The sequence below is a fragment of the Corvus kubaryi genome, unplaced genomic scaffold (genome assembly GCF_017639235.1).
Source record: "Corvus kubaryi isolate FWS band 111438036 unplaced genomic scaffold, C.kubaryi_AGA036_p1.0 133, whole genome shotgun sequence".
NCBI classification, from domain to species: Eukaryota; Metazoa; Chordata; class Aves; order Passeriformes; family Corvidae; genus Corvus; species Corvus kubaryi.
In genome coordinates this window covers 24,158,141-24,174,019 of record NW_024580667.1, presented here as the reverse complement: position 1 = coordinate 24,174,019, position 15,879 = coordinate 24,158,141, and the positions used below count along the sequence as shown (strand labels likewise).

Below are 15,879 nucleotides of genomic sequence, written 5' to 3'. Positions count from 1 at the left end.
ACTTTTTTCTCTCTGATCCACAATTTCTAGCTTCATCTGCACTCCTTCTTTCCTGCTCATACCTCACATAGCTCCATAGCTCGGTCTCTTCATCCTATCACCAAATACCTTCTATTTTATTCTCTGAACTCTTTATATCCCCTTTTTTCACATTATTATAATAATTTTCCCTTTTACATCCTTTTCTGGAAGTACTGATCTCTGATTTTACTGGGCTCTGGAGTATACAATTTGCTTATAGCCAAAGCAACCAAAACCAACACATGCTACCTCTCCAGAGCATCTCAAGGATTGTTTTCCATCACCTATGGAAATAGGATTTATTCTACTGAACTCATTTAGGTGTCCTTTTAAAGGCCTGAAAACACTACACAGTCCTTTTGGGTCAGTATGTTTCCCAGGAACATTTCTCAATGAAAAATTTTATAATTCAATTGTGTCCTGGTTGAATGTCCTCCTTAAATTCTGGCCCGCAAAAATCCTATCAAACAAGAGGTCACCACAAGTTAAAACCTGCAGTAGGACTTTGGATGAGATTCTAAGGAGAGATAAATAGCTTTAATTTGAAAAGCTTGAGTTTAGACAATAACTGGCAGTCTCCTCTCTGGGTCTGGGAGAAGAAAAAAAAAAAAAAAAAAAGGCAGAGAGAATGATCTGTACAATATTTAAGTCTCCACCTCGTAAGAGTCAGCTAATCTTGTCTTGGGCACAAATGCACTTAGCAGTGGTACACTCCCTGGTAGGACTCTCATCCAGTAATTATACTTTCCTCAACATTTTATTAGTCCTTTTGTTTTTCTAAAGTAGGTCAAACCCCAATAGACAATGCCAGAAAATTGTCTGTTGGAAATTGAAACATTTGCACACAGTAAAATTAATTTGCCAACATTCAGTGCCTTATTAGTGATCCAGTGGTGCTAGTTAAGGCTACTAAGGCTAGGCTCAGTTGAAACAGGCCTTTGGAAATGAGGGTTTGATAGGGCTTACACCTTCAGTTCAAATGATCTCTCCATATTGAGAACAATTGTACCGAGTTAAAAGATAACTCTTCACTTTGACCCTACCATTCTTAGGGAATGCTGATTTACATGGCTGTACTGTCATCTGTCTACACAAGCTAATTACTTGCATCTCAAAAACCCCTGGAAAGTTGTGTTAGAGTGCTGCCAAAGGTCTGACTTGATCTCTACACACAAGTAAACTTCTGTATGGTGCTGTATTACCTTACCTGGCTGAATGAAGTATAAGGCAGTAATTGCAGGTTAAGCTATCAATTTTGAAAGATTTCTGAAATTCTGAAGAGAAATAGGATGACTTAAGAAAGGAAAGGTAGCTTTAACTCTGAATTTTCCCAGTTTTTGCAGATATAAATCTAACCCTTCATTATTTTAACTCCTTGGGATGCGTTATCTTGATGCTTCAGATCTCCCTCCTTTAGGTTTTCTATTGTACTTACAATCATATAAAACCCATTGTTATTACATAGGATTATGGTTAGCACTGGGACTTATGGATTCTACAACACATTATTGGTGAACCTATTTAGACACAACCATGAATTTCACACCATTCTGTAGAATTCATTCAGAATCTATCCCTTCAATGGTCTTGTAAAATATTCTTGGCATTATGGATCAGGCATCTTCACATTTTACCACAAGCCAAATTTTTCCAACGTGCACAGTACCCATGCTCCAAAGAGTCCATACATGCTGCAAGACCTCACCAGCTTTGCAAACCATCAGTGTATTGAAAAGTACTAAATTCAAAATAAACATCTACATACTTGAAAACTAAATTCTGAGTTTCAGTCTCTGATGGCATGAAACAACATGACACAAGTAGAGAGAGATTGTCACCTATTACTTCCAACTCCTTACACTCCTGTAGTAGGGGCATTGAATGAAGTCAATGGGAAAAGAGCTCCAATGAAGCAAAAAGTTCTTTAAATAGGGATGGTTAATCCGGGACTCTTCTTGAAAGACTTTTTTTGAGACTCCAAAGGTTTGCATGGTTTCGAGAGGAGAATATACCTGGGGCAGAAATCCATTAAGGGATATGGTCAAACAGAAAGTGTGACTCACTCCAGAAATCCTACAGCCTCAAGAGTCTGGGAGTCGAGAGAGTGCTTGTGCAAAGCATCACGTGTGCTTGCCCTGCTGCTCTACTTTGTGTATTGAGTTTCAGACATACTCAGGGGCAGGATACTGAGAAGTAATTAACTTCATCATCTGTATTTAAAAAATATTTTACTATTACTTCTGTTCGTTTGTTGCTAATTCTTTCCACTCCCTTCCCTTCAACTCCTCTCACCTCTTTTCACTTCAATCATGTCTATGCTTTTTTGTTTGTTTGTTTGTTTCTTCTTTTGACAGGTGGTGGTATTTGTTTCTTTGTTTTGGTTTTTAATTCTTACATTTATCTTAGAGCTTCTAGTATATGCTACAAATAAATTAGTGTTTTAAATTACAGAATAAATCCTGCTGGCACTTCTTTCCTGGAAGTGCCCATCTAATAAGGCCAAGGAGACCTCTGTGAATCCAAAATAATGTTTTCTTCAGTGGGAGTGCTGTGTGGGTAGAGAAGAATGTTCTCTGCTTTTTAAGATACTTCAAAACAAATCTCTTAACTGAATTTCAGAATGAGTAATAAACACAAAAGTCTGAATCTGGAAATCATTCCTTAATTTCTGATCAAGGAAGTCAAGGGTATGAAATTCAGAGACAGCATTCTGTGGAAGACAAAAGCATTGAGTTCCTCAGTGATGCCACCAGGATTTGGTCCACAGATTTTACACTGAAATGCTGACTTACCCTTACTGCTGCAGTGCACAATATGTTACTCGAATTATTCTTTGCTCATATTCAGGACTTGAGATACTGCTTAGATGACTGCTCTCATGTAGCAAAGCTGGCAAGCTTTCCACTTAGAACACAACACAGTCACAATCATAAAATTGTATTTCTCATCTGAGAAAGAAAAAACCTCATGAAGTCCAGGGGCTCATATGTCTCATTTGCAAGAATCATACACAAGGAAAAATACTTGGTTTCAGGGCAGCAAGTGGTTTGTGCCGCTATTCATGAGGTGCAGCAAAGCTGGATGTTGTCTTTAATCCTAAACACGTTATCAGATAACACTGACTGTGGAGTCAAAATAATTTGGGGCACTGTCATTGTAAATGTTTTTGTCCACTCTTGTTTATCATTTGCAGAGAGTTCACACAAAATCTCTGGAGTTCTGTTCCAAGAGAATTTTTTAGTGCATTAATAATATACAGTCTTCTTGATAGTGTTGTTGGCAGCTCCAGAGAGAAATAAAAATAAACTCAGAACAAATCGAAAGCAAATTTGTGTTAAAAAAAGTGTGCTAAGTTGAATAACAGTTTCTCATTTATTTTTTCAATTATTAAAGTAATGTATTCAACTTGAAACAGCTCTTTCCAGTTGCAACAATTTTGAAATATATGCACTTCCCTTCCTCCTCCTAAAAAGAGGGAAGAGAAAGGGAAATTCAAATAGAAAATCTTGATTGAAAAATTGAATAATTTCACCTGGAAATTGTCATTGCAGAACATTTATTTTTTTCTCTTATTTTCTTTCAGTAAAAAAGAGGAATTCAATGAAAAGGAAATGAATTAATTAAAACTTTCAGAAAAAAATCTGCATTTCTGGCCCTCAAAAAATTTTAACTGACAAATGTCACACAGCTTTACCATATGAAACTTCTCCTCTTGCTTCAAATGCCACGCTTTTCTATGCAACACCCAGAATAGCAGGGCAGTTTTTCGTTTGGCACAAAGAAATAGTGCAGAGATTCTTAAAAGTTGTCTCCTTTCCTACCCTTGGCCATAATGGCTTTCCCTGTTTCACTTAATGTTTTCCATGAGTTGATCTTGAAGTACTTATATTGTTGCTTTTTTACCCTCTGCCACACTTGTTTCTTAACACTTTTTTTCATTCATTAATGGACATATCAGCAACAAAAGGAGGGCCAAGGAAAATCTCCATCCTTTGTTGGATGTGAGGGGAACCATAGTGACACATTAATATATTACAATGTGGAATATTTTAGTAGCTACATTACTAAGTGTGGCAATTTACAGTACTGTACTACTTCATTCCAGCACAAAAAACATCAAATAACCCCCCAAAAGTGATATGAGTATGATACAGTTTCAAATTTCCCCGTAAACCCTTCCAGTAACTTCAAATTGGTAAATCTCTTTATTTGCTCTATTTTGCGAATAGTATCAGAAGAAGGGGATGGCTGAGAAACAATTCTGGATTCAGGGCAAGACTAGATAGTGGTGCCGCCTTTGGGAAAGCATGCAAATGTCTTTTCTGAGTTTGCAAGGCTTGTGCTTTGAATATGGCAGTACTGACCTGTGAAATCTGCAGCAAAATCTGTCTAGATGCCTCCTTGGAGTCAGTGACCTGGTGAAGGAAGAACTGGTGCTGTGGGGATTTTGGGCAACTTGTATTCCTGCAAGAAAGGAATAGACATAAAGCAACCCCGGTCTAAAGCTGGCTGTCAGGGGAAGCCTTGGCTGATGTACCAGATCATCTTATCTAATATTGGGATACCAGGGTCTGTAGGGATCAGTTGTTACCCATTTCAGAAACAGAAGACATTTAAAAAAAAAAAAAGGAAGAAAAAGTGATTCTTAGTAGATGCAACTAGTAAAAAAATTAACATTGTGACAACACAGACACATGACAAATAGACTGCCACCTGGCAGAGAAGTGTTCCTGACTTGATGAGGAATGCAGATGAAAGTATTCAAATTTGGCATGGAGCACAGCCTGGTGTTCTGCTTGCTGCAGGACAGATGAGGACGGTGTGAACACACGAACACGTCGCTGGCTCAGAGCACGTGGGGGAGGCTGACTTGAGCCCGTGCTGAACAGGAAGGGGAGTTTTACAGCACACTGTAGCTCAAAAGAACAATGAACATCTACTGATATTACAGACAAGTTTCCCAAACTCACCTCAGATTTGTACTTGCACAATTCACATGTCTTTGTCATATATTTTGAGGGAAGTTATGTCCAGTTTTTTAATCAGGATTGCAGATTAAAAATTTCAGAGGATGATGATTATATATACAGGGACCAAGTTCAAATCATTGCATTATTCTCTCTATTTTACAGTGATTACCATGTTTTCTGGTGTCATTTTAATTTTGTGTTTCTAATGTTTAGACTCTTAAGCAATAAAATACTAGTAATGTTTATCCTCTTTAAGCCACTGATACAAATTAAAAATTTTAAATCAATAATTTCTCGTATTTGGGAAAGCAGAAAGTGACGACAGCACTATATTTGTCGTGGCACAGCTTATTACTACAGTAGGCTTAGTTCCAAGTGTTTTCTTCCTTGCTTGAGAAGGAAGCAAGGATACTAACACTTGCAAAAATATACTTTTATTATTTCCAATTTATGTATTACTGATAGTGATAAAGAAAATCTTAGCAGAATTTAAGTTTCTACCTCTGAGAGAACAATGTTCATATGGTTTGTGAGTAAAAAATACTCGTCTCATTTTCTTTTGGAGGTTTTCTATATTTTCTAATAAATTATTCATTGTTTTACATTATGATTCTTGAGCTGGCTCTCAGATCTATTAAATCCCTGTATATGTAAGTTTTATGAACACTGTTTGTAAAGATCATGTAAAGTCTAAGTGCATTAGTGACAGAGGTCATGAAATATTGAAAGATTTAACCACATATGTGAGAGAAATAAGTATTTCTCCCAGAGGCCTAAGAGGTGTCCTGTTCACATACAACACAAAGCCCAGTGCAATATTGACACACGATATCCTGCTATTTGGAATTAATCCATAAAATAACACTAGCTCCTCTATCCGAGTATTAGGTACTACAACCATTGCAGAATCTCAGGGTGATCCAGGGAGATGTTTTATCATTACAGCAGTCATAGTGAGAGGGGAAGGAAATTAAAGTGAAGAATGAAATATTCTTAAATCCACAAAAGGGGTTTTTTAGTTAAAGTTAATTGACTGGTAAAATCTCCTTTAGTGCTTTTTTTCCCCTAGTCAAGTTCACAGCAGAATATCAATGAGGTTTGTTGAAATGGAAACTTTTCACTGTGCATAATTAGAGTAAATGAAACGTGCATCCATTCTCAATGTGCTTCTTTTATTTCTGTAAAATTTAATTTCTTTACGAATGGAGGCAGAAAATAAATGGAGTGAATGCCAACTTATATGAGAAGGGTTTGAAAATTTCAAGGCCAGCTCAAGAACAATGATTTGGATCAGAAATCTTCCTCTGTGATAGTGGCGAACACTTCTCCTCAGCCCAGTTTGTGTGCCTCGGTTTTGTCTGTGAAAAGTGGGCAGTGCTAACAAGAATTAGGCATAGAGGAGAATTTCCCCTCAGTATGCCACTGGAGTAGCCTGATCTGAAAACCTACCACTGCTCTGGTGCCTCGGGTTTTCTAAGTGTCAAGTACCATTAATACAAATAGAGCCAAACTGTGGGCTGTTGTGACTTTCCTGAGAGGAGATCCCTTGAGGGATTAGGCTGAGCCTGCCAAAGCCACCTGGCTTGTAATCTGTGTCAGATCAGAAAGAGAGCTGCACTTGTCCACATCAGTCTGTAGCAGAGATGGGAATAGGATTTTGGTGATTCTGACCCCTGGAAGTAGGGACCAGTCCGGTTAAATCACAGGGCGTCTAACAAACAATAATTCTCTCCATTTCAGCAGTGACCCCACCAATGCTGCACTGCACCTGATAAACCATGAGAGGAGGATGGGCCACTGAGGCAGCAGAGAAAAGAGGCAGGAAAGGAAGAAATAAAATTATGTCATCCTCCTTTGCAGGTGAGGGTATGGGGTGAACTTTATCTAAGGACACACAGGAAGACTGGGCAGAGGCGAAGGCTGTGCTCTGACCATCACCCTGGCGTCCTTGGAGATGTTCTCTCAAGCAGGAGTGGTCTGTCTGCTCCACTTGCCAGCTGAGCCTTTACCACCCACTGCAGTACCAGTGCTCCTCTCCCACCCCAGCTGCTGAGGGACATTGGCTGAAGCCACCACCATGGTGTCCACTGTGAGCATGTTTTTCTGTGCTCCTGTGACAAGCTGGGAATGTGCGTGTGGTTATAAGTACAAGGGCACAGATGACACATGGCAGCCTCCACTGACCACTGTCCCTCACATGGGGTGCTGTGGGTTAGCCGTGCTCCTGGAAACACACCTCTTGTCTCAAACCAACCTTTTCCTGGCTGAAATACCCACAAGGTTAAGTGGTAGGGGTAAAGTGCATTTAGGGAGCAGAAGCAATTAAATGAAAAGATAAGTTTCTGTTTAATTAAACCATTCTGTGGGACTTTTCAGTGTGATTGAACAAACCATGAAAGTTGTCTGGATGTGCTCAGGCACATGGCACTCCTGGTGCACTTTCATGGATGCTATCAGGATTACTGGAGAAACCAGTGTAACAGAGATCTGGAAAGCTTTACCTTGTCAGATTCATTACACTGAGCTCCCAACCATGAAATGTAAAAAAAGACAGAGGGCAATGTATATTTCACTTGGTGGGACCAGTATTCCTCATTTTATTATCACTGGATTTGTAATTGTCAGAAGCTGAGACAAAACAACAGAGGATGCACTGTTAGAAAGGCTGTTCACACTCTGTAGTTCTCTGCATTGAGATGCCTCCTGCTAAAAACTTGAATTTTATCAAGCCTAAAGCAACACTCTGCTGCTATTATTCACTTATTACTACAGAATTGCTAAGCAGTCTCACAGCAGATCCAGGGTACTGTCGTACCCAACGCTCTATAAGCAAGCTGCATGAGACAGAGCCTGTCCTGAGGAGCTGCCAGCCTGAGCAGATAGCCCTGTCCCAGGCAGGACGGAGTGCTGGACAGCTGCCCGCCGGAGCAGACAGAGGGCAGGGCAGGTGGCCAGACGCCAGGCTGCAGCTGCCAAATTGTCTGCTGGGCAGATCATCCTGACTTTAGGGGGTTTCTCAGATCAGTGGAATTAATTACTTACTGGACATGCCCATATCTCTCCTTTTAAGCAGTTTAAGGGAGATGACTAATTTTATGAGGCTGAAGGCAGCTGGGATGAGTCTCAAAGTGACATGTTCAGTATCACACAAGAAACCTGTCAAGGACAGACTGGGGGGGATTGTGTCGTGGTTTATCACCTGTTCCACAAAAGCCCCTACCTTCTCCAGTTCATGAGAGGCTAATACATCACTGGCGTTTACCTTAAACCAGACACAAATGTTCACAACTCACTTTAGGAGGAAGAGAGTCAGTTCGCAGCATCCTTCATTCTGTCCCCCAGCTCTTCCACTTTGCACAAAGGAAAAACTTATTTTCTAGAAAGATCATCTTTTTTCATCCTCTGAAAAATGCTACTCTTGTGTCGCTGTTGTACCACGGACAGCGAAAATAACGACATAAGTTCAGTCCCGGAAGAAATGGAATTATTTAATAAATTACAATTTCATTTATATAACTTGGTTCACTTGAATGGCATGAGGCCATCGGTCCTTTGACCAGCCACCTCTCAGAATGATTGGTTAAGACCCTACAGCACCCATTTCAAAATATTTTTCCAGTGTACCATAACAATACTGCATAACAAGCAACAGGTTCAAGATAGAGTCTTGGTTTACAAAAACCTCTTCACTGTTTTCAGTTAGCCTACATGAGAAAGGCAAGACTTTCACAGGATATTGACAGAGAGCTGGAGAATTTCTCTGCTTCTAGCTTTTCAGCATCCACACTCTTGCACTTTTATTTTTTGTGTCCTATGAATAAAGGTATCAATTGATGAGATACACATAGCAGTCAGAACTGAAAATATGAAACATGTTGCTGTTAATTTGGGTCCACATAACTTTGTTTATCGCAGAAAAAACAAATGGACTGTTTTTAGAAAACATTCATTCCTTTATTTCGTCTGCCAGGAATTTCTAATCTGAATTTCAGAGAAAAAGCAATTTGTTACTCTCAGACGTTCATGTGATGAGGGGATCCACCAGGTGCATGACAAACAGGTATGTTTTCTGTACAGCATATTCAAATTCCTCCAGTACTACTTCACTTCTCTCCCCAAAGCACAAACAGTGGTAGCTGTGCCTTAAACATAGACCAAGCCTATACCCAACTTAGTTGAGCTTGAGGAGAAACTATGTTCATGTCCTTGTGCATTTGGGTTTTTTTATGATTCCTCTGTTAGACTTTTTACCCTGCTGACCCTGAGCAAATTTGTCATGGCAAGTTGGACATCTGGTTTTACAGGCTTGGGAAAAGTAAGCAACACGAGACTAGGAACAGAGAAGCAGAACACTGGATTATAAATGGCAAAATCCCAGAAGCTAAACTCAAGGAGGGGCAGAAAATGAAACACTAACACAATATGAAAAGAGGCATGCCATTTAAATCAACATTGTAAAGGGGCAGTCTGCTATGGTAACATGGGAAATTTTTCTAGCTCTCTTTTTTACTTTGTCTTTAAAGGATTTTGTTTCTCTGAATATGAGAAAATTGCATGTTTCTGGAATAGGATTCCTTGATATGATGGTATTCCAGTTACTGCCCTGAAAGTAAAGTTTGTGCTACAGGATAAGCAAATTACAGTGTAGAAACTGAAGCAATCTGGGCCATATAGGATGTATATAGGAGCTATTTCCTCCAGTGTAATAATATTTTTTGTCCAAGGTATATTTCAAAGCTTATGTCCACAGCAAGATAACAATGCTGCAAATTTAGTAGGTCTTATAATTTCCAGCTGAAGTGACAACCATAAACAAAAAAAAATTATCCCTGACAACAGGCTGACACTACTGGCACATCAGTCAGCTCTGATATGCTGATCACAGGGCCCACTGATCAGTTTCAATATCCTGCCAGGAGCTGACGTATTTGTACTAAACCATTCAAATATGCTCCCTTCTCTCTGCACAAGCTGGATGCTGTTAGGCAGCAGCTTCTCTTCCCCAGTCCCCCTCCTCCTCAAGAAATATCTGGCATGCAGAGGTGCATAAGGCCTGGCCTAGTTGTCACTTCTTATATCCTGGTGCTAGGGCCATCACGAGAGGAACTCATCTGGAAGAAATTACTCTTCAGGGGCTGCTGTGTTTTGCATTGTTTTGAATTGCTAAGGTAAAAATACTTGGAGTGTGCTGTTCCTGCGGTCTCTCTGAGCTCTGGGTATCTTATTTCAGGTACCATGAGCAGTGCTGGCTAAGTAAGCATGAAGTGCAGCATCTGCTTTGCTCTCTGGAGAGGTGTAGCCCTGAATAAGTTCCCTCTATGACAAAGCATTAGGGTAGGTTGGTGTTGCCTGAGCTAAGTCTCCCCCTGGAACTGCTCATGGTGGGGTTGCTTGACAGATGTCTATACATAGTGCATATCAGCTGAGAAAGTTTCCTGCCCTGACCACAGATACCAGAGTAAGTATGCCATATAAATTGTGCAAATTACAGATTTGAAATAAGATCTTTAAAGGGCAATGAGCAACCTCAGTATAGTCAAGTCAATGTATTTCAGATTAGTTTTAATAAGCAGAGAAGATATAAGGAAGGGACAGGGACAATTTTAAAAAAAATCTTTTGAGGATTAAGGAGTGAATCATACAGTCATTTAGGTTCAAAAAGACTGAGATTTGTTTAAAAAAATCGAATAACAGGGAGGACCAAACCTGGTAACTTGGAAATCCTACAACATTGACAAGCACCACATAAAACTATATAAAACATTCTCGTAAAAGGTAATGTGCTCTCCTGCATATTGTACAGGACCCAAACATGAAGACTTTGCGTTGGAATGTCTCTTGAGCACAGCACCAGGGGAAAATAAATTATGATCTTCTGGGCTCATTTTATATCCCAGTTTGTTCTTTTCCTCACTCCCTCAAATATTTTCACCTTATACTTTTATTTTCATCTCAGTTTTCATCCTTCTTTCATGCTTCAAGACTTCAAATAATCTCTTTTAAGAGGAGACCTCCTTGATAGACTGATTATATGATGGGTTTTCCATAGACTGATTTCATGCACCATCCTCTGAAGCATCTAATCCTAGTTTCTAGCAGAAACAGGATGCTAGGTGTCCAAGGCAGTGGCACAGATCAGGTATGACATTTTTTATATTGGTTGTGCCCTCTTGCTACTTTAATGCCCTTTTCCTTGAATTCCTGTCTTCTCCCATTCAGTCTTCTGTAAATTCTCTCCTTTTTCAACCTCCCTCAGTTCAGTTTAATTTCTCACTTCTATTTTCTTTTCCTCTATTGAATCTTTCAAATGTACACAATGTTTATATTTTTGCTGCTGTGACCAATAGCCTAATGATGATTAACTTGGATTTAATTTTACATCACTTGATGTAATTTTCATCATGCTGTTGAGAGAAATTAATGCACTGAGTCTCATAATCACTGTCCATGAGCAGAGCAGAGCATTTCAGGACTCAACGCTTGTCCCAAGCATGCATTTCTCAACACATTCATTTCCCAACAGAACCCATATTTATCAGCTTTCAGGACATCTCTTCAAGCCTCTAATTTCTTGGCATAACAGTGATGGTATATCTTCAAATTCAATATTTCCTTAGAGCTGATGGCCTACCTATAGCCCGGGTTACCCTGTGTTACCTCTGTTTTTTACCTCAGTCTGAGGCAGTCTCCTCACACTGTCACTGAATGAGTTATTCTGACCAAATTAAGACACTTAGAGTACAGTTGTTTATATCTAAGCAGGTCATCCAAGGGTCCCATTGTAAAAATTTTAACCTGTAAGTCATCTCATCCCAATTTAGACATCTGAATAGTCCTATGATTTGCAGCCTAAAAGCTTTCTGAGCTGAGACAGAAGGAATGAATCCCACCTACCTACTGAAATGGAATGGGATGAGGAAGCTGATGCCCTTGGCTTAAGCTAAGCATAAAACCCAGCTACTGTCCTTTATGAAGAAAGGTTATCATAATTCTCTGTGTAGGCATTCAACTACTATCCAAAATGAAGGGACGTGCAAGGCATGTGGTGGATGAGCTGATTTTGGCTGGCCATGTTTTTGCATGCTAATGGTAGGAGGCAATGAGGAGTTGGAAGGATGCGTGAGACAGCCAGGTCAGGCACTGAGAGCATGGCCAAAGGGACAGACATGATGGGGAGGTACTTTGGACTGAATGGTGGATGGGAAAATCTTGGGAATTTGGTCATATTTCAGTGTGTTCTACCTCTGCTTTTCTGAAGGAAACAGGACTTTGTGAGCTAAACACATGGGCTCACATCAAAGCCTGGTTCCACCTAATTTTTCTCACCAAATGGAACATCACGCAGTAGCATTTTGAGCCATTAGGGTCACCACTGAGACTGTGGTTGCCTTCAGTATCAATCTTTCAGATCCTGAACCATCAATGAGCCCTGCCATTTGTCTGACACCATAGGAGTGTATCATCCTTTGCAGGAAAACTTATTAGCATGTTTACTTTCACTTTCTGAGCATCAAATATTTATTAACAGCATTCTGATATTCTGGATTACCATGTTTTTGCACATGTACTACACCAGTTACTGACAAACAACTGAGTTCTCCTAATGATGATTATTCTGGGACATAAACACATTTCTCTAAATCTTCTGAACTATATTTTCTCAGCCTTTATCAATGTCTGGGAAGTTGAAAATCACATTGCTTTTAATAAATGACACACAATTTCTTTTGTGTTTTGGTGAATGCAAAGGATCCATAAGTTCTTATGCCTTCTGCTGTCCAAGCTACAATGGAGCTCAACCTGAGGATCCAGATTGTGGAAGGAAAATAGCACTTGACTGGAAGGAAAAGAGCACAAAAATAGCATCAGAAGAAAGCTTTTCACTTTGAATTTTCTTAGGCTGTGTATGTCTCCAGCAAATAGAAGTGGCACAGCCATCCTGGACTCTCTCTGGCCAGCCAAACAGAAATTAATAGGAACTCCTTTATTGAGTAAGGGTATTGGGAAAATCAGTGTGCATATAGGAGCAGCAGAACCAAGAGAAAGGCAGGCCATAGGCCCTGGATTAATACATGTCAGGTAGGTTACATATGAACCAGTGTCTGAGGAAATGGAGTTGAACATGCTTTACTGGGAGACCACAACTGGGAGCAATGGGAATATCTTGGAAATGTCCCCCAGTACACAGGCCCCAAATATGCAGCACTGGCACACAGGGTCACAAGCCAAGACTGATCCAAGGAAGCATCCAAATGGTGCTCAAAAAACGCTGGACCTTTCAGGGGAGAAGTCTGCACGTCACATAAGTAAAAGCTCCTATCTGAGGCAACCTTCTGGGCTCTACATGCAGTCAAATGAGGACTGCTCCTGAAAAAAAAAGCAGTATAGCCTAAAAAGGATATTCTGACTTTTTTCCTTGAGCTGTCTAGAAAGAACAGGAAAACTTATATACCAATGTAGGCATCTATGTAACTATAAGCAGTTTTAACACAATCTATTCCTTACTGGGTGCCATTAGGGGGATATTGGGCACAACTGTCTGGCCTCTGGCTGCCCTACTTAACTTGCTGCTTCATAAATATTTTTATTATAGAAGATTATTTAGAAGATATTGTCATGCACCAGTGTCATCTGGGGGAAGCCAGCACTGCTCTGCTGCTGTTGCACATTGCACCAGGCTGTTTGCCATTTTTTCACAGAACTTGGTTTATCTTGTGGCATTTTCTTACCAGTATAAAGGATTTTTTTTGCCAAATCAGTATCTGTGATGGCCTGCCTTCTGCTAACTTGTTTTATATGTTTCTTTTAGGGAAAAAAAAAAAAAAAAGAGAGAGAAAAAAAGTATGTGTAGCTATAGTACAATAGAATGTATCAATGAATTTAGGAGTGGGAGTTTTCTTCTTTGCAGAAGAGAGCAGGTCTCTCTATTCTTCTAATATATGTCTAAGTGGAAGAAAGCTCCAGATGGCTGATGATTAGACTTGTTTGCTAAAAACTGTCTATGCCTTTAACAGTTGCAAATTCATCATTTTCAGGCACAGTTATACTCCTAAAGACCTATGATCAGCTTATTTGTGACATCATGGAAAATGAAAGAGGTGCATAGAAAACTCATGTGGTTGCACTATCAATTATCTCATGATGTTCTTTGGATACTTCTTTGCTTACAAAACATGAGGATTGCATAGCAAGAATTTTTTTGCCTGCTACTTTTCAGTAAACCTGTTACTGTAACATCCCCACCAGTTTGCACTGTATGCTTAAAGAACATTTTATCCTAACACATAAGAATGCCCTTTGGATGGGAAAAAAGTCACCTTATGAGCACCTTACTTACTAAAATCATTTTTGCTCTTCATATCTCTTACATAGTCATACTTTATCTAAAAATTGCAATCATGAAGTGTGGTATCTCTCTATTTAACATGGAAATTCTTCTCTCACAGTTCAAGGTCAAGAAAGACATTCCAGACAATGACTGAAAGAGAATAGTATAAAAATGCACACTGATTTTGATTTTCAGAACTGATCAGCTTTTTAAAACTGTAACAGCAATTTACGTGGTGTTTCCAGTTTACTAGAAGTTAAAATTGATTAGCACTTTTTGAAAAATACTATGCTAATCAAGGTAAATTAACTAAAGAAATTCCTTAATTGCTAGACTGTTTACCATTTCAGAGGTGCTTTAAATAAAACCAGTTTAGGAAACATTTTCTGACAGCAGATCAGCTAAAACTATTACTTGCACTGGGAAAAGATAATTTTTTCTGTTATTCTTTTTCACATGTGAATTGTCATATCCTTTCAGTAAATAACAATCCTAGTCCATATTGCTCTATTGGATATTTATTTTCCTTTCTTGCACTTTTCACTTCAAGACTTGTTTATATTCATCCTGATAAGTAATTCTGTGTGCTACCACCCTACCTGCTACTCCAGTACAGTACAGAGGAATAATGCATGGACTACAATCTGGAAACCTAAGCCTGCCACACCAATTAGAAATAGTTCCAGTAGGACTGATAGTCTTAACAAATCTACCTTCAGACTCCCTTCTGAGTGCATATTTTGTGTTCTAGAGATATGTACATAGCTTTAATGGGGAAAGACTCATGGACGTTATTTTTACTTAAGGGTGAAATTCAGACACACATAAAAAATGTATTAACTCAAGTTAAATGAATTTTCATATTATTTCACAAGAGGTGGTGGAGATGAAATCAAATCTTCATTGTCTGTGAGAATGCTTCAACTCTGATGATGGCGAGTGAGATCTACCCTAAGCTCTGGCCCTGTGGCCCCTTCAACAGCATTTTCTCCCAACCATCCCACATTCATTTGGGAAGGGGATCATCTCTGAGGACATGCAGCTGCATAGGTTAAGATATCACCTCTCAGTTATGCACACACACTGGAGATTCTGAGCTGAAGTCTGCTTCATCTTTTGCTCAGTTCTTCAACCCCAGAAAAAAGTTCTGCATAAATAAAAGTATGTAACAGAGAATTGCACAAACAGACTCTGTGCCAGGCTAGAGCTCTTTACATGACAACATAAATTCTTGTCTGCAGCCCACAACACCTCCAAGAACAGAGACCACAGTCTCTGCCAAAGCCCTCCTAGCAATGCTGGCACCAGTGCTTGGTTCTGTTTAAGCCAGATGCTTCTTATTTAAGAAAGCTATTGGAAACATATAACATAACTAAGAAACTAATGTTATCTGTGTTATTATCTGGCCAAGCTAGACAGAACTCAAGGCTGGTTTGCTTTAGGAGTGGGCTGGAATTCCTGATTTTCTGAGGGAGATAGTAAGTGAAGTTGGAGGACTATAGTTAACTTAGGGGGGGAGATGTGGCTGTGAGGTTTTTCATCAAGTGAAACTTCATCAGG

General features: G+C 39.4%; 1 protein-coding gene across 1 annotated transcript in view; it reads right to left on the bottom strand.

The window, feature by feature from the left end:
* ST6GAL2 (ST6 beta-galactoside alpha-2,6-sialyltransferase 2) overlaps nucleotides 1-15,879 on the bottom strand; it is a 174,740-nt gene that overhangs the window by 146,333 nt on the left and 12,528 nt on the right. The window contains exon 3 of the mRNA XM_042039615.1: nucleotides 4,386-4,485. The gene's annotated coding sequence lies outside the window, so the exon portion shown is untranslated. The remainder of the gene's footprint in view (nucleotides 1-4,385; nucleotides 4,486-15,879) is intronic.